Source organism: Leptinotarsa decemlineata, unplaced genomic scaffold (assembly GCF_025532065.1).
Source record: "Leptinotarsa decemlineata unplaced genomic scaffold, Ldec_3_MD MMD2_P_RNA_scaffold_2, whole genome shotgun sequence".
NCBI lineage: Eukaryota > Metazoa > Arthropoda > Insecta > Coleoptera > Chrysomelidae > Leptinotarsa > Leptinotarsa decemlineata.
Window position 1 is genome coordinate 11680931 of NW_027412529.1, and position 20077 is coordinate 11701007.

Below are 20077 nucleotides of genomic sequence, written 5' to 3' on the forward strand. Positions count from 1 at the left end.
TATTTTCGATTGATGTTGAGCTTTTTCTGGTTTTAGGAAGAAACTAGTTTTTTCAGTTGGAGTTCGAGCACTGAGAAATACGAGTAAGACTACATCTTCACCAACAACAATAGTTGTATTTGTTAAATTGAATTGCTTTATTGCTGTTTCAATTATCAATACATCAGCATCATTATTAGCTTGTTTTACCAATATTCTTTCAGCATTAAATTTTTCTTTCAACATTGAAAACCACGTTGAAAAAACCGCGCTAAGTACACTTCCTCATAGGTGGCGTGTAAACGTGTGCATTTTATGACGATTACAACTTTTACAACTTATAGAATCGTTATATCTCAAAAACGGTGGCTCGTAGAAAAAAAAGTTGTGATACATTTTTTGTAATAAGTTTATGGTCTACAATTTTTGTCCAAAGTATATTTATGATAAAACTAACCGTTTTGCTGAAAATCGCGTAAAACTTATTTTTTTTTCACCTTTGACTCTGAATAAATTTTTTCCCATACAGGGAAAGGTGAAGAACTTTCAAATTTTATTTTTGATCATATTTTAAACAATCTTACTGATTTTCAGCTTGTGGGAATTTAGGTAGCTTTACTCTTATTTTTTGGTATAATTTGACCGGACTAATTATTCATTCGCTTATTTGATTCAATCCCAGTCATCTTGTTCAGGAATCTTGTTCGAATGGAAGATAAGGGAGAGATACATTTTTGTTAAAGAAAGGTTTTGGGATTTCTATTTCTCCATCTTTATGTATAAATGTGGGAAATTTCCGAAGGAAGGAAGCAATAAACTTCAAAATGAACTCTTTAATAAATGAGTTGATTACGAGGAGCTACTTTCAGACAACCCGAAAAAAACCTTCCCGAAAATGGAACGCCAAAAAATTTGTCTTTCCCAATAACCAATCTCTCCATTGATTTTTTTTTAATTCCACATTATCCTTCATCCCATTTCACATCACGTTCCTGAAAGGAATGTGTCTGAAATGATCAATGGATCTGTTTTACTATGCGACACGCAATGGATGGAGATGAACCGATCCTATATACTTGGCAATAAAACGTCCAACACGTGCTGATACTTCCGGAAAATCTTTCCGGAAACCAACATTCTCTTTTATGGTCGATGGCTCTGAAGTCTGGGTCTTCCTTTTTTCCATTAAGCGATGTTTCCTGCCTTTAATTCAAGGTAAAACAAGCGAGCGTGGCGAACGAAGAGCTTTTATGGCGTTGCTGTTTATTTGTCAAAGGAGAACTTTGCGTAATGAGGATATTTTGCATAATTGGGTGATTTTTGATGAGCTCTTTCATTTTCTCTTCTGAAAAAGATGCCACAAGAGATTCTGACATATGAACGGAGTGGAGGTTAACAAAGTGACTACGATACCATGCTTTTGAGTTTCTATGAAATGAAGCAATGTTGAGGAAAAGTAGTTTGGGGTTGAAGTCAGGTTTAGAGGACTATTCAAAGAAAACTTTTTGTCAGGATAATCGAAGTATATTGATTAACAATATGTTTTTCGTACTACAAACGGATCTATTTACAGATATGAGATAACTACAAATACAAATGGATATATTGGAACTACTTTGAGTTCTTTTCCTCTAAGAATTGAACAGAAACTATGATATATGATGTAATGCTAGAAATAATGAACCCCATCATACTGAAGTTGACAAAGAAGAATCCAGAGGCAGACAAAATTGGATTTCTTCGATCTACCTGTTTAGCTAGAAAACGTAGTTCAGGTTTCAATTCATACGATTCAAAATGAAGATTTGAGTTCAATTTATTCATGAATCCATAGCAAATTGAAATTGTTTCACTCTTTTCTCTCGATAATTGATGTCCGGCATATCCAAGAAGTAAAACGCCAAGCTGAAAAAACAAAACAAGTGTTATTGTAGCTGTTAGTAATGTTCAAATTGATTTCCATTCTTTGCAAGACAATAATAGAGTCTATTCTCTAACTCAGAATGTAGGTTGTGAGTTTTCAAATTGTCACCCTATATACAAAATAGTGTCATTTTTCTGATATTCCTTGTGGCGCATGTGTTTGCGATACTTTCTTATTTCAGGTACTGAAATTATCCCCACTGACTTTCTTGTGAAACCGAAGATTTCAGAAGCATGTGAAGAGGGTCACATGTAAGAATTATTGTATATGAAATATTGAAGTGCGTGAGATCGTAATAGGCAATGAAAAGGATATCTTGATCCTCACTACCAGATAGGTTCATCAGTATAAATGATGTTTATGATTTTCTGCTGTCAAAATAATTTTGTGTTCAAATTAACCCAAAAAAATTTCACGATTGCCTCTATCCCCAATTCGCAGTAGGATTTCAAGCTGAAGAACATATTTTCACGTTACATTACAATTGCCAATTTGACATTTAAAATTTCAGTGCAAAAAAATTATTGAATTTTGAAACAGAACTCATTTATGGATACCTCTAAATATAGTATGTTTTCGAGATAAAAAATGAATTGTGCTAAATACGGTCCAAAACATAGCCTTAATTGAAATTAAGTACATCAGTACTCTCAATTCATGAAAAGTTGATATTTTGATGATAGTTTGGACAAACTCGAAATATATGAATAACACCAAGAAATCGACTCCATATCATACAGGGCGTGCCAAAATTACTATTATTTCCATTGTGCATAAAAGTAGTCAAAAGTTCATTTTTTCAAATGAAACCCCCTATATATTACTCAGTAAATTGAAAGATGGTGAAAAATGCTTCGAGATGACATATCATGTCTCTATACCTAAATCGTCAAGTTTTCTCAATAAAGTCGCTTCTTCTAGAAACATTATTTTTTTTAGAATTTGGATTTAGGTAGCAGTGGAATTATCAAGCTTATAGCAGTGCGGTTACTTTCATGAGAAATTTACAAAGAGTTATCGACGGTGTTTCGAATCATCTTCCAATATGAATGCAAATATCGATTATTCAAACGAAGTTCTTATGAAATTATTTATTATACACAACGTGTAAAAAATTCAACCAAATGTATTCTGAATTAACACCAATGAACGAGAGGAAGTTTGTGAAGTTACAAAATAATTTCCTTAACTATGGCTCAAAGTTTCCAGGGAACAACTGTACCAAAAATCAGTCATTTCTAGGTAAAAATAAGATTTTGTGGGCTAAAACATGTGAAAGTACAGACAATAACACAAAAAGGTGATTCAAAATAACAACATTGTAAACAAAATATCACATATTCACAATAAATGCTGAAAATGTTGTCCATTACATTCTACACACTTTAAAATGTTTCTTCAATACACCGCACTATTCGCCGTCGCAATTCTTCTTTGGTAGGCACTGGAGTACTGCATACCCTTTCTTTTAAAACACCCCATAAAAAAGTCAAAAGGCGTGAGATCGGGTGATCTCGGTGGCCAATCCCACGGCCCTAAACGCCTAAACCAACGATCGTCGATAAGTTCGTCAAGTTTCCTGGAAACTTCCTGTGTGGAATGAGCTGACGCTCCGTCCAGTTGAAACCACGAATTCCTATATTCCTCTAAAAGCAAATTTTCAAGAAAATCGGTTACAGTCGTCCTTAATATTTGGAGATATCTCTCTGCAATCAGTGTGTCTTCATAAATAAAAAAGCTAATATAATAAAAGGAATATAATCAAAATATAATCAAAAGGAATTCACAAAAATGCATTCTACGTTAGAAGTATTCTGCTTTTAGAGCTCGAACTTTGGTAAATTTATACGGATGCATTCCGTGATTTTTTCAAAACTCGATGTACTGAAGCATGTGATACACCTAAATCTTTTTCTGCACTGCGAATGGAAGCTTCTGGATATGCATAAAATATGCCAAAACAGTATTGTCCTCATATGAAGTAACAGGTTTTGGTTATGTTGAAGGCGCTTTTAACATGGAGCCATAGTTAAGGAAATTATTTTGTAATCTCACAAATTTCCTCTCGTTCATTGGTGTTAATTTAGGATGGATTTGGTTGAACTTTCTATAAGTTGTGGCAATGATTTGATCACACTGTCCGTGTGTAATAAATAATTTCATAAGAACTTCGTTTGAATAATCAATATTTGCATTCATTTTTGGCGATTTTTTGAAACACCGTCAATAACCATTTATCAATTACTTATAAAAGTCACCAAACTGTCATAAGCTTGATATTTCCACGGCTACCTAGAAATAAAATTCTTTAAAAATTATTTTTTGTACAACTGTTATTGAAAATCTCTTTGATAGAAACACTTCAATCAAAACACCTACCAAAAAGTCATTTAGAAAAGTTCACACATGCAGTTTGTGCTAGTGGTAATATTAAATCCCTGTGAAGTTACTGACGATGACGAAGTAGTATTCAATCCAACTGTCCTTCATGACTAACCAATAATCCTCCTTAGAAAAACTTGAGTTGGCGTATGTAGTTGTAACATATGCCTTGTAATCCAAAGATCGGGTGTTCAAATCCCATGGACCCTATAATTTTTTTTACTATCAGCAGTTACGTTATACAAATAAATTGTATAATATATTTGTTGAAAGTGATTTCATTTTGCTCGTGAATTTGCTCCACTTGCTGACGCTCGTTTTGCAATAATCCCCACTCACAAGATAAAATGCCACTTTCAACATTTGTAGGTAAAACGTGAATAACTATTTTTCCACAAAAACGGCTTTATTAAGAAAACTTGACGATTTAGGTATAGGGACATGTATATCATCTTGAAGCATTTTTCACCATCTTTCAATTTATCGAGTAATATACAGGGGGTTTCATTTGAAAACATGAACTTTCGACTACTTTTATGTATAATGAAAATAATAGTAATTTTAGCACGCCCTGTATGATATGGAGTCGATTTCTTGGTGTTATTTGAATATTTCGAGTTTGTCCAAACTATCATCAAAATATCAAGTTTTCATGAATTGAGAGTACTAATAGCCTTAATAGCCTTAATTTCAATTAAGGCTTTGTTTTGGACCATATTTAGCACAATTTATTTTTTATCTCGAAAACAGATAGAGATAGGTATAGGACATCATCAACAAAAAAGTATTAAAATACTAGAACGATTCCAAAAATGTATTAATATACGGGATGTTCCATTTAAAAAAATATAATTGCTAGGACTTTCTGATAGAAGTGGCAACGCCGCGATGCTGAAAATATTTTAGATCGATAGAACAGGTGAGGAAATGTGAGAGGTGGAATTTTCAGAAAAATCATGCTTTGCGTTTTCCAGAAACGTCTAACCTACCATCGACCGTGAGTCACGCTATATATGCAGTCCATCTATCCTTTTCCTCCAGGAAAATGTGGAGAAGAGGTGGAACTAGAAGGATCTCTATGACCGCTGATGGTGCGGTACTGATGGCACCACTGATGGCTAAACAAGCCTGACTTCGTAAGCCAGAGAGCTTCGCCTGAGCCGTTTTCTGTAAAGCCTTCGGCCATCATACAATTGCTCCATAAGTGATCATTGGTCTGACAATCATCACATAGGAGCAGGGTACTATTATCGATGAAATTGCTAAGAAGAATACTCACAATACAGTTTGAGAAAAAGTATCTGAGTAAGGATATTGGAATTAAAAAATCAACTAGATTGAGAGTCTGGGGCCTCAGGAAGTTTGACTCGAAGGAATATAATTGTTGGAGAAAAATAATAGTAGTTCTCATACTGACCCTGGTACGAACATCTAAAATGGATAAAATAGCTACAGGTAGCTTGGATGCTGATCAGATGCATCTACATGAAGCCATGGGGACCAGAACCAAACGTGAAATAATTGCTGTACTCTAAAGTGGTTGAACATATGCATCGATGGTCAGATAACCGAAGATGATACAGGTGTCTGTTATTAACGAACCAAGACCTGGTTTGGGTACAACGATAGCAATGAGAGGGATTTTTTATCTTCCGTAATTTGAATATAAAGACTAGATTTTCGGTATGCAGACATAAATGAAAGAGAAACTGAATCAAAAAAAAATGTGACCCGACTAGGATTTGAACCCGGCTCTTCCATTCATCAAACAGGCGTATTAACCAACTACGGTATTGGAGTGCGAGGAATATGAACTTTGTTGATTGTGGTAAACTTAACAAAACTGAACATCAGGCATCCGAAAAATGAATTGTTTCATAATCTTCAGAATCTCATACCATGAATCTCATTGCATTTCATTGAATATGAATCCAAGAGAGAGTTTTATCGTCTGTAAAATGAATATGAAAAAGTAAGTTGGCGGTATGAATGAAAGAAAAACTGAATTGAAAAAATGTCGGGTCACATTTTTCCAATTCAGTTATCCTTTCATTTATATCTGCATACCGCAATAGCAGTTAGAACCACACCAAGAGCAACATTGTACATCACTCTTGAAATATCACACCTACCCTTCCGTCAAATGCACATCAGTCTTTCAGGCTGAAGTATACATAGGTCTGCAATACGTTAGGAATTCACAGAAAACAAAAAAGAAGGTGGTGATTGCACCACATTAGCACTGTAGCGACACTGAACAAGACCAAGATATGTCATTTTTCAAATTGGAATGACACTTTTTATAAAAATGCCAACGTCCTCAGTTTAATCCAAAAAGATAATCAACATAACGAAATGGACTCTTTCTGGTTCTTGAATCGTAGATCAAATCTGTAATGTTTTCAAAAATTCATATTCAAACAATCATATATGTTTGAAATGAAGTCTGATTGAGATATGGAAGTGCTCTAAAAAGTTCTCAAAATTGCTTCAATCACAGCAAATCATTTTTGATGATGAATATTGGTTTCGGTACTCCGAATATGTGAACTCCACCCTCTCCAATCGGATTGGGGTTTAATAATTGACTCGAATGTTCCCCTTTTCGTGAAATGTTTACGGTTTTCAATGATCCCTTTCAATTTCGAATGTAATAACAAATCAGCTCACACCAATTGCACTTTCCGGAATAGTATTTACATGGAAATGTGAAATACATTCAGTACATAATTTTCAAGTATTCGCCTGCATATTCCAATCAGAATCCGGAAATATTATTGGACGAGATGACATTTTTCGAAAATATTGGGATGGATTTGGTTCAATATATTAAAATCGATAATTGGGTTGCAATACAGGAATGATTGTATTAGACAGCACATACTGAAAACATAACTGATGGAATTAGCCGAAAATTGATGAAAATCCATAACGTATACAAGAAATACTTTATTGTAGGATTTTCACTACATAATACAAACAACACGTGTTTTGCTGTTCAACAGCTTCTTCAGGCGTATCTTCATTAAAAACACGCCTGAGCTTATATTATTTATAAAGTGGCGACAACTGCTACAATTAGAGACACTTTTTTTATTAACTTTCACATTGTCAAATCGAATTCGAAAAGATACCACGATATTATACCATGATATCCTTTCAGTAAATATGGGTATCCAAACGTAGTTTGCTTTAAATATGCTTTAAGTATGCTTTATAAATAAGGATGCGGAATAAATTGTTCTGTTCCCTGAAACAGACTTTGATGAAGTATTTTCTGAATTGAAGATATATTTTGTTTCAGGTTGAATCGATATCCATAATGTATAATCTCATCTGAGTGCTTCTCTCGAATAAAGTAGGAGATTTGTATTTCATCTATTTTACTAATTTTTATATGGATTCAGCCACAGAGATGATATAGTATTTTTTTCGAACTCCTACTAAGGTTGTTTCAATACAAAGTGCTTTCCTGCTCTACTTCTATGGAGTTATTTCAACACAACTTCAACTCTTGCTATCTGTGAAACCATTTGGCTATCTGAATATTCCTCTTTGGAATAGGCGAGGTTTATCCTACTGGACTAGATAATCATTATTGAGCCACTTGTGATGCACTGTTTGGAACCTTTGGTGTAGTAACGAATATTACTCAAGTTTGATCCCAACATCAAACCGTTGAATGAATATTACTGGTGATCGAAACACGTGTCGAGGTGGTGAAATAACGGTTTGGTGTTGGGAAAAAACTTCACTAATATTCATTATTACACAAAAGGTTAAAAACAGTACATCACAAGTACCAATCCGTTATTTTCAACACCTCGACACGTGTTTCAATCACCAAGTGATTATCTTCAAGAGGAAGATTAAAAAAAATCCTCTTGAAGATGATCACTTGGTGAATGAAACACGTGTCGAAAATAACAGTTTGGTGTTGGAAGTGAACTCCAGTAATAGGTATTCATTAATGAGCCAGTTCAAATCCACTCAAAATCTGTTCTCATATCGTCTGCTATTGAAAGGACCGGTCTCTCGGAATTACAGGTTTTAAATTCCATCTTTCCATATTCCGTGATGGATGTTGGTTTCATTTTCTTCTTCTTTCGGCTAACTCCTGTTTTTCTTGTGAACTCGAAGCAGAGTCACTTCATTGAGATGGGATGGTGTGATCTGAACTTGGAGCATTATCAATTTCTGGCCATCTAGGTATGCTTGATGGTGCCCATCTTCACCTGTTCAGTCAGTTACTTTTCCACCTCTTCTATGAATCTCTCACTGATCTTACCCAATTCATATTTGACGTCTCCCACTGTACCTCCAAATGTTTGCAGCTCACTTTCCATTTGTTGGAAATTGTAGATTATTTCATTCTGTGCCATCTCAAAATGTGAGTTTCTAGAGATGTGTCTCTCAGCCTAATGAGAAAATATGAGTATTTTTAACACGACGGACCTCTACCAGGAGAATGTGCGGACCTCGCAGGAGAATGTGCAGAGATTTTCTCATTACAACTATGCCAGGAATATGGATACGAATTAATGATTCTGTTGAATGACGATTACGTTCACTGGACCTTTCTCTTCTTGATTTTTTGTTACGTGGCTTCATAAAAGATTGATTATTCAGAACAAATTTTGAAATTGATAAGGAATTGAAAGATTCAAAACATGAAATAAAGCAAAAAGTTCTTTCGTCATTCTTTGATATTTTCAGGTTTTTTTGCAAATATATCAAAAACGGTTGGTGATTTTGTCGATCTGAGAATACCATAATCTTGCAACCCTAAAAAGACAACTTTTGTTATATTATATAAATAAAAGAGTACCATTCTGATCATTCCCATATTGATTTGAATCTAAGACAACCAACAACTGCGGTAGCAGAAATTTGGGAAACCTGAAATGCCATCGGAAAACGAATCCACATGTTTCTATAAATGATATGAAATCAAGAAAAGTTAATGCAGTCAAGCTGATGGAAAATAATTCCATGAAAATCAAAAGATAAATATAAGTACTATTTTGATCATTCCCATATTAATTTGAAACAAGGAGCCACCGGTAAACAGCTGTTTCAGCCTATTGGGCATCGTCAGTACCGGGCACGCGGTCCTCTATTGAACACAAATGTGAACAACCAAAAAAAGTACTTAATAAAAATAACTTCGTGAACGCAATCAATTCAATTCAATGAACCATTATTTCTTATTCATATTTCTGGCACAGTTGTATTGAGAAAAGCTCTGCACATTCTCCTGCGATGTGGTGGAGCTCCGTCGTGTTGTAAATACTCATATTTTCTCATTAGGCTGAGAGGCAAATCTCTAGAAACTCAGGTAGAATTTCTGATAAGAAGTCCAACTATAATTCTTCACTCAGAGATGTTTCAAAAGAGTGGGGGCCAATAATTCTATTATCAAGAACACCAAGCCATACGTCAACACCATAGTTCTTTTGAAAATTGGTAACTCTATGTAAATATTAATGTTCTTGTCGCCAGTGATAATGTATCCATTATTGGTGAATATACTTTCATCACACCACATTTGCAAATTTGCAAATTTCATAATTTTGGCGAAATTTTCCAATGAGCTATCTACAAAAAATTTTTGTCCTGTTGAAGTTCGTCACACGCAAATGATGAACTTTCCTGACCCGATGAGGCTTGAATTTATTTTTCTTTAAAAATTTCCGTACAGAGGTAGTGAATATGGCCAAGTTATTAGCAATCTCCCTCAGGGATACTTCCTTGTTCTCAATTTTTTTTATTTTTCGAAAATCCTAAATCAAATGAATGTCACTTCATCATCATTGTGAATCTTTATTGAACTCACCTAAAACGCCGATTTCATTATCGACATCACATTCAGGAGGGTTTTTCGAAAGATTTATAATTTCGTAAACTTTTTTCGATACGTTAAAAATATCTATAATTAGGTTGTAGTTTTTCAGGATACAATTCCTGGTATATTGTCAGAGATTTAGTAGCATTTCTTCAACATCTCCAATATGTAAAAAGCGTAAGTATCTATTGGGAAAGAAAGTTTTTGGCTTTCTACTACTCCATCTGATACAAAAAAAAATGGATGAGAGAATCTTCCAAAGAAAGGAAGGAAGTAATCAATTTGAAAATAAGTAACGCTATACATGGATGTGTAGATCATAATGTTATCCAATTTGGTACTGAAGAGCCTTAGGACAAGTGTCTTAAGGCGAAACATCGGTGTATACCAGTGAGTATGACAGTGTTCTATGTGAGTACAATTTATTACCATTCATTCAAAGTAGAGCTCATGTGAATGATATCTGATCCTTATTCCTCAACAAATGTTTGATATACAAACTGAATAGAGAAAAGTATCTTCTGTATAATTCAGTGTTCATATAGAAGTATTTGTTTCGAAAGAATTTTTTTTCTTACGTGTAATTAATGTTTATATGAAAGTAGCTGTTTCAGGAGGACTTTCTTTAAGTTTTTGTCTGAAAGTTACTTCTTTGCATGATCTACACATCCATGTATAGCGTTACTTATTTTCAAATTGATTACTTCATTCCTTTCTTTGGAAGATTCTCTCATCCATTTTTTTTGAATCAGATGGAGTAGTAGAAAGCCAAAAACTTTCTTTCCCAAAAATTAATCACTCCTAAAAATATAACCCTTTCAATTCGTAAGTATCTACTTTTTCGTCATTGGAAAAAATTCATCTTTTTTCCTTAAAATCTCTCACCAAATTGAATAACGGTTTTATTTTGTATTTGACAGTCAACTTGACATTCACATTCATGTATTTCAAGGCTTACTTCAAAAAAAGATATTTTCGCTTATTATTTTCTTCTCCATCTATGATTTTTTTGATACAGTATTTCTATTAGTTTATTCTTGTTGATATACTTATTTTCTGGACAGAAATATCTGGGTAGCTTTCAATAGACATTTGGAAATTATGAATGGCTTGGTAATGATACGAATATTATTGGTCTCTCTTTTTTCCAAGATAACCCTTACAAAAATCTATTGGAATTTCAGTGAATATGAATATGTAGGATCTCAATAAACATCACCGACGGAAGAATTCTGCATTTCAGTAACATTAGGAAATTCGGATAGCTTTCCGGGGTCAGTAGTATGTTGTCGTTGATTTTGGGTTGAACCGCGCCTGGAGTTTTGTATTCGACGTTTCGGCTCCCACTTTGGAGCCATTTCCATGAATTTGATGTGACTTGACGCCGGGGCCTCAATCTGCCTACTCCCCAGGTCTCGTTATGAGTTCTCTCTAAGGTCTCAATCTCCTTAGATTGAACTGAGGTGTCGATGGGTGTTTGGTGGTATTTATATCGGCGGAAGCTACTGAAGTGGAAATGTGGGGCGAGGCTTCGGGTTATTACCATCACCGGACGTCTTGGTGGGGGTTGAGCATCGGGAAATTAGGGGTTTCCAGGCAGTTGGAAGTCTCTGACCGTCATCACGCTTGTTCAGGCAGAAATAAAGAAAAAGAGAGTTTTTCTTTTTTATTCAGAGGAATCGGGCAAATTTCGGATGTGCAGTTGGTTAGTACCTCGTCCACTAGATGGAGAGACATTTTTTTGTTCGCTCCAACTTAGGAAGAGGAATGAAATACTCTGAAAGACTTCCGATTTTCAATAATGGAATATCATTGACTTTAGGTCGATGATGGCCACTATCTTGCACTGATGCGTGGCTAATGCTAATCAATGCTAAATAATTTTATTTGAGATTGGTTATCTGCAGAGACGATCCAAAAAAATTTCCTTCCACACCTTTATGAAGGACCGTATAGTTTATTAATATGAGCATATGTTGAATTATATATGCCGTATTGAACAATACATAAAAAAGTACCGAAACTCCAAATGAGTCGTTGATCATAACGACAGTATCACACAAGATATTGTGTGATTTGACGATATTCTTGAGTTTTTTTATTGTTTCAGTTTTTTGGAAAATAGTAGTTTGGGAAAAGTGAACTGATTTATATTTTTGAATATTGCAGGACTTCATGTAGATTTCTTTCAAAGACTTATTCAAAGCTTTGAATCTACTAGTGATTACACAAGTAACATAAAAATATAATATTTTGGTTTCACCCATGATGAAATATTGCACATTCCTCACAAAATAATAGCTGTAAAACTGAAAGCCTACCGAGTCTATCCAAATGACGGAATCCCATATCACCACTGACAAACTCATGAAATTCGTTGCTAAAAAGATGATCCAGATTAGTCGCTCCACAGTTTTGCAAGAATCGAGCTGATTATGGAATCGCAAAAGATAACTGAATAACTTCCTGGTCTTAGCTCGTTTAATGAAGAGTCTGATAATTGGCGTCGACAAACATTTTATGGATAGCAGGAGAACTGACAAATGATCAGATATTTTCACCAAGAATCCAAATCCATCAAAAATTTTAGTGGTTTTTCCATATGATAGGTAGACAAATCCGATGAAATGAAATAGTATCCACAGTATTATGTGAAAATTGTATATTGACCTTTTGTAATTGACAGCAGTTATACCCAGAATATGGCACAATGTAAATAAATGCCAGAGAAAAGTTGAAGTAGAGTTTGTTTTGACTTTTACCTTCATTTCGGAGTATGAATGACCATTCGATAGACCCAATAAAAATGATGACATTGGATTGAATGGTTTGTTTATGGATACTCACGATCGTTTTGTAGAAAGCAGTGGTAGCTATCACGTATTATGGTGATGATGAGAAACCATTACAGAAAACGAGGTAAGTAACTTGGAAACATTATCTCAATTATCTGTTTTTCTTTCAACTATTACGTTGATAATCGAAATGAAGCATAACTGTTCTATAGAAATCAAGATGAAACAAGGCAATTTGGAAGCGTATATAAACAAAAACTAAACGACGACTTTGAAAATAATGACACACACTTGAATACAAAGTATATTTGGAAAATTCCATGGAAGTAGAAACCAATTGAATGTGCATATGTAATCGCGTGCAAGCGAAGCCTGAAGTGCGGTAAGGGATATCCGGGCCGAAGGCAGATCCATACTTACATTAACTTTAAATGCAAATATAAAACCGTATGAATAGTTAAAAATATGATTTACTTCAAAAATACAAATTATGAAATTATAAAGCACCAAATAAAATCAATTGGCGCTCCGGGGCGACTTCACTGATTCCAGTGACGCATTTGCTTTTTCAGTTGCAGGAAAACCCAGAAAAACCTGCAGCACCACATCATCTGAAGATCTTGATCTGCCAATGTTCTCTCTCTCTCATAAAACAAAATGCAGGGTTTTTCCAGAGGCTCCAATGAATTCAATACATCGTCAGAACACTTAGTGACACGATTATCGTCAAACTTAAATCAGTACGTTTCGTCTGTGACCAAGGCGTAATAATGACCAAATTCAACGCCAGAACCACAGTGAACAATGACTGCATGAATAATATAATAGTGATCTGCTAGATTGAAATGTTTATCTATTTCGAACCTTTGAAAGAGTTTCTTGCTTCCGTCAGAGCTTGAGTAATGTTTGAAGATCATCAGTGTTATTATTAGATTGACTGGTGCTTCAGCTTTACTTGTTTTCTTATAACAGTCAGTTAGTTTGGCAATAAGGTCGATCATCACCTATGTAGAGTTCCATTTTCAGATGATTTAACAATGAGCTATGCACTGACTGGTTATTATTCATATTAGGAAACGCTAGTTAAAGTTCCAGAAATTCACATACGTTTTTGCTATCTCTTGAACATTTACTACAAAGTAAACAAGTGGGGATCATTTCAGCAAAAGAATTACGGAGACTGTACGGAATCATTCAAACCAGAGCGGTCAGTTATGTATTGAATGGTAATAAAAATCATATTGAGACAATAACATTTTAAAACTCGTTGATATCGTTTATTGTATGATTTTCACTATAAAGAGTTTTACAAAAACCGAGACACGTGTTTCGCTTTGCCTATTTTCTAATGAATGAATCTACTTTAAAAGAAAAAAATATAAATTCATTGAGTATATGAATAAATAACATTTCTAAAAGTACCGTAATTATACGTATCTAATTACATCTACTCAGATGTACTGGTTTACGATAAATTGAAAAATCATGTTTATCGTAAATCAACACATACAGACATTATCAGTAATAATTCGTCCACCCATCCGAATCAGCACAAAGTAGCAGCATTCTACATTATGATCTACAGACAGATGAATGTTTCCTTATCAGATGCGAATTTCAATGAAGCACTGAACATAATAAAGCAAATAGCCTTCAACAATAGTTACGATAGCAGTCTAATACATTCTCTATTAACAAAAAAGTTATACAGCCAAGCTTTGAAGGAAGTTTACCTAATTCAAAGAGATGAGGAAGAAAGTTACGGAATCTCAACCTACTTAGGCCAACCCACTACGAATATTTAAAATTTTCTGCACAACAATGGGTAAATATAGCTTTCAAAACCAACAACAACTTAGGCATGCACATGAAGAGTAAGAATGATAAAAGTTCAGTTTCAGAAAAATCGGGAGTGTATGAATTATCATGTGGAACATGTTCGATGTTTCATATAGGTCAAACTGGAAGAACTTTCAGAGCCCGCATAGAGGAACACAGAAGAAACTCCACATATTTCATTTATTTGTAGAGAGAAATGAGTTCAACCACGAAGTGAAGCCCCTCCATTTCCAGAAGAAAGGTTTAAAATTTAATCTTTTTGAGAGTATGGAAAAAAAATTAAAAACTGTCAATATTTTATGAACGATTAAACCAAACTGAATAATTCGCATTATTGATCTGTTTATTTCCAGGTAAGAAAAGTTAAGTATAACTACAGTACTTTCGGAAATTAAATTTATTTATATAGTTAATGAATTTACACCTGAATTTCTCAAGTCTCTACTTACCCTGTGAAAATCTATGAAAAATTGAAACAATTAGCTGAAATTATAGTGAAATAAAATACAAGCAACAATCAATTACTATGAACAAGAAATGAAAATTAAAAATCTGAAAATTAAAAGATTCCAAGCCAAGTTACTTCACGACGTTTCGATTGTTAATATCCACAATCGTCTTCGGGTAATAACTGGACTATTTCTCCGATTGTTAACTATTTATAGGTCATTCGAGTGACTATCGGCTTCATCGCTAAAATCCTACAGATCTTGCGCGAGTTTCATTTAAAAATTAAATCAGTTATTGTCACCACAGAACAGTACAGTGTCATCTGCAAAACTGATAATTTTGGATGGGTTTTTATGAAGTAGAGGTTATTCAGATGTATATTGGAAAGTGTAGGTTCCAACACCATTCCTTGGGGCTCACCACGAGTTATTAGTTTTTCACCACTTATTTTATTTGTTGTGTTCTTATTCCAGTATATTTATATATTTCAATGTGTTTAGCAATATAAATATGGTGGTCAACAATGTCGAATGCCTTTGTGAGGTCTAAGAAATTACCAATTGATTGTTTGAATTTATGGAATATGAATATGTTTTGAGTTAATATTTTAATTGAATCTTTGGTAGATTTTTCCCTGAAACCATATTGATATTCGAGCATCAATGAATTGATGAATGTAGCCAATACTACGTGGTGTGAGATCATCATGAAAAATAATAAATAAAATATTCAACGAAAGTCATTTTTGTGGAGGAAAAAATCAGTTTTTCATCGACCTTTTTTGGGTATTTGTTACCTTTCACAATCTGGAAAATATAAAAATTAGAATGGAGAACTTTATACAAGTGTAGAAGGGCAAACTTTCAAGTTTACCCCGATAAGTTACTGCGTAAAAATCAAAGTATTTTTCACGAAGAAAAATCTTCTATTTATCAGTAACTTGTCGTATTTAACAATTTTGCCTATCAAAAAAAATATTAAGAAATAAAATACTCATCTTTTACGTTTTGGAGGCCAAAATCTGCCTCCGTCTTCAGAAATGGATGAAAAATTCGAATATATTCGCAGTTATTCCTTTTTTGATATCTTATTTCTTTACTTCTTCGACAGATATCAAAAAAGATTTGAAATATGAAATTATGTCAATGTTGTTGATTGACCGTACTTGGCTACCCATCTTGAAGAAAACTTTGGATAGTGGCGAATTGGCAAAAAACTGATATCGGAGAGTACCTTGTATTACATCGAATGTTTCAGTTGTCAATCAACAACATTGACATAATTCCATATTTCAAAACTTCTTTGACATCTGTCGAAGAAGTAAAGAAATAAGATATCAAAAAAGGAATAACTGCGAATATGTTCGGATTCTTTATCCATTTCCGGAGACGGAGGCAGATTTTGGCCTCCGAAACGTAAAAGTTGAGTATTTTATTCCTTAATATTTTTTTTGATAGGCAAAATTGTTAAATACGACAAGTTACTTATAAATAGAAGATTTTTCTTTGTGAAAAATACTTTGATTTTTACGCAGTAACTTATCGGGGTAAACTTAAAAGTTTGCCCTTCTACACTTGTATAAAGTTCTCCATTCTAATTTTTATATTTTTCAGATTGTGGAAGGTAACAAAGGTAGGTAACAGATTTTCAAAAATAAATTCAATTCATTTTTGAAAATTCATCACAAATTTCAATTGCACTTTATTCCTGTCTGATGATAAACTTAGTCACTTTCTCATTCCATACCACAGACATGGATCTTTTGTTTTCTCCTCTTCCAATATTTTAAAAAATATTTTTTGACAAGACAATTGACAGTTGACTTGGACCTGTCCCTTTCACAAGATGTATAAAAATTTTAAAATTTTTATTTTACAACATTCTAATGTTATTAGTGCCATCCACATTTTATTATAATGTTCTCAGTCTTAACCAGTTATCCAGTATCATGAGTGTTCATAAATCATCACATTTTCAAAGTGTTTTAAGAAAACAATTCTTCTCATGCTTGCTTCATATATATAACCTCAACTTTCGTAAGTAATGTACAACAAATTTTGACAACTGTTGAATTTCCATCTTATCATCTAGAGTTCCTGAAGAAGAGTCAATAAAGTCTCGAAAGCTTGAACAGAAAAAAGAGTTCTCATTTTTCTTGTCTCCGACTGCAAACCCGTTCCAATCCCCGTGCTGTTTCTTAACTTAGCCAGTCGTGCTAAGCGTCAACCTCTATATATATATATATATATATATATATATATATATATATATATATATATATATATATATATGACGTGTTGTTTTTCCGGGTGTTCATCCGTTGTGTACTATTCGATAGTCGACGTTTCGCCATCATCTCAGATGGCATTATCAAGACGAGTTACTGCTTCGCTTCGAGAGGTGTAACGAGAGTTACACCTCTCGATATATATATATATATATATATATATATATACACATATATATATATATATATATATATATATATATATATATATATATATATATATATATATATATATATATATATATATATATATATGGTTCATCTTTATGAAGATACACATATATATATATATATATATATATATATATATATATATATATATATATATATATATATATATATATATATATATATATATATATATATATATATATGGTTCATCTTTATGTCTAGACGTGCTGTCTCATGATCTGACGATTATCTAGAGGGATTCGACGAAAAAATTTTTTTTTTTAATCATTGAACCTAAATAATTGAAAAGCTCTGGGAATTACATGCAAATAAAAAAGTGTATGTTTTTTAAATAGAATACCTAATTTTCCATAATCAATTGATTGATTAATCATCATCTTCATCTTCATCACGAACGAGTCTCTGTGATCAGCTGTGATGGCGTCATGGCAACAGAATTCAGAGTGGGGACGGAGTGCGAGAGTAATAGATAGAGAAAAAGTGAAAGAGGAATAGAAACTCGGAGAGGGAAATATAGGTATCATACAGCTGCACGCATTACACTTTATCGACGAATTTTTGTTATTTTGACTTGCGGAAATCGTCAGATTATATATTTTTCGTTATCCTTGAATTATTTCCTTCAAAAAAAAAATAGCTACGCTCGAGAATGTCGAAATGACATTATTTTTTTACAACTTTCCTGCCCTCCCCTTCCTTTACGTCAATCTCAAATCGTCAGATTACTGGAATATACACTCTTCAGCATGTAATTAACTCACTCTACCTTAATCTACGAAGTATCCCCCTGTATATTATTCTGCCGCGCTTTAGTAAATCCCGAAAGTCCCCACTTGGGCTTCCTCCCTTTTATAAACACGTCTCGTCGTATTGAACACTGTTCATTAAGCAATGAAAAGAGAACTTTTTCAGGATTCCAGGTAATTGTTCGAAGTTTACTGAAAAAATCCTTGTCTAGACACCATTTTTCATAACGGCCAAATGTCAATTCACACTTTCATGTTTTTTCTACCGAAGGGGTAAATGTAATACATCATAAGTCACTAAGTTAAACTTGATGGATGAGGTGTAGTTTTCTTGAAGAGGTAAATGAATTATCATCAATCTCAGTTGTGTTGATGGTGTTTGTAGGAGAGAAATCCATTAACCGAATTGAAGTTTTACGGAACATTTCATTACAGCAACTAACGACATGAACGACGAGTTTTTTTATTGGCGGAGAGGGACGAACATACCTTTATCCGCAGACACTTGTTCCTAATTTTTTGCGAAATTTCGATAAGAAATAGTTCTAATCCATTGTGAGGTGGTAAGAATATCTATTATTCTTCACACTAACATGGATTTCATGAAATCATTCCAAATATTCAACATATTTCTTCAACTAAACCGTTAATTCAAATTCAGAAATCTTAAAACTTGTGACGTGATATCATAAAAATATCACAAGATACACTGACGTTGAACACTTATACAGTAAAAAATCTTCTATTATTATTGATGCAGAATTGATAGAATATGCTATAGGTAATAATGATTGAAGATGTACCTTGGGTATATAAAAGTTAAGAATATTACTGGAGTTTTTTCCCAACACCAAAAAACAGTAAAAATAGTAATATAATAATGATAATATTTATTTGCCAGTCAATTTGAAATACAGAATAATTTTAGTTAACGACAAATAAATATAGTTCCTACAGAAGGATAAACCTGGGCGTGGGCTATATCTTTTTTATATACAATAGATTATGTTGAATGAAATATAGAAATAAAGTTTTTTTCAGCATGAACAAAAAAAGCACTAGAAAAATTGTATACAGATATTACATTAAAATCATATATAGTCAATATAAGTCAAAACATTCAGCATGGACGGAAAAAGCAATAGAAAAATTGTATACAGATTTCACATTAAAATTACATATAGTTAATATAAATGAAAACATTAAAGTTATATAATGAAACAATCGCAATAGATACATTACATCGAATACACTCACACATCTGTTTAAAAATCTGTTAAAAAAAAAATCTGTTTTTTCCGTTATTCAGCTGTCGCCCCTATTCGAACGACCACTCTCAGAAGTTGAGAAACTTGTGCGAGATAAGGGCTAACGAGGTCTTACTTTTTAACGTGTGATTCCTAACACGGTTGCAGAATCCTCCCAGCTTCAACCAGATGAATTCTCTCGAGAAAAATATCTGGTCGAGGCAGGAATCGAACCCACGGTCTTCCGATCGTGAGTCGGGCGCACTACCACCGTGGCCAATTCCACAACAATATCAATCAACCAAATACCCTTTTTTTTTCAATGAAACAAATAAACAAATCATGGAGAAGTTGACCTACAGATTACACAACTCTAATCACATACATCTTC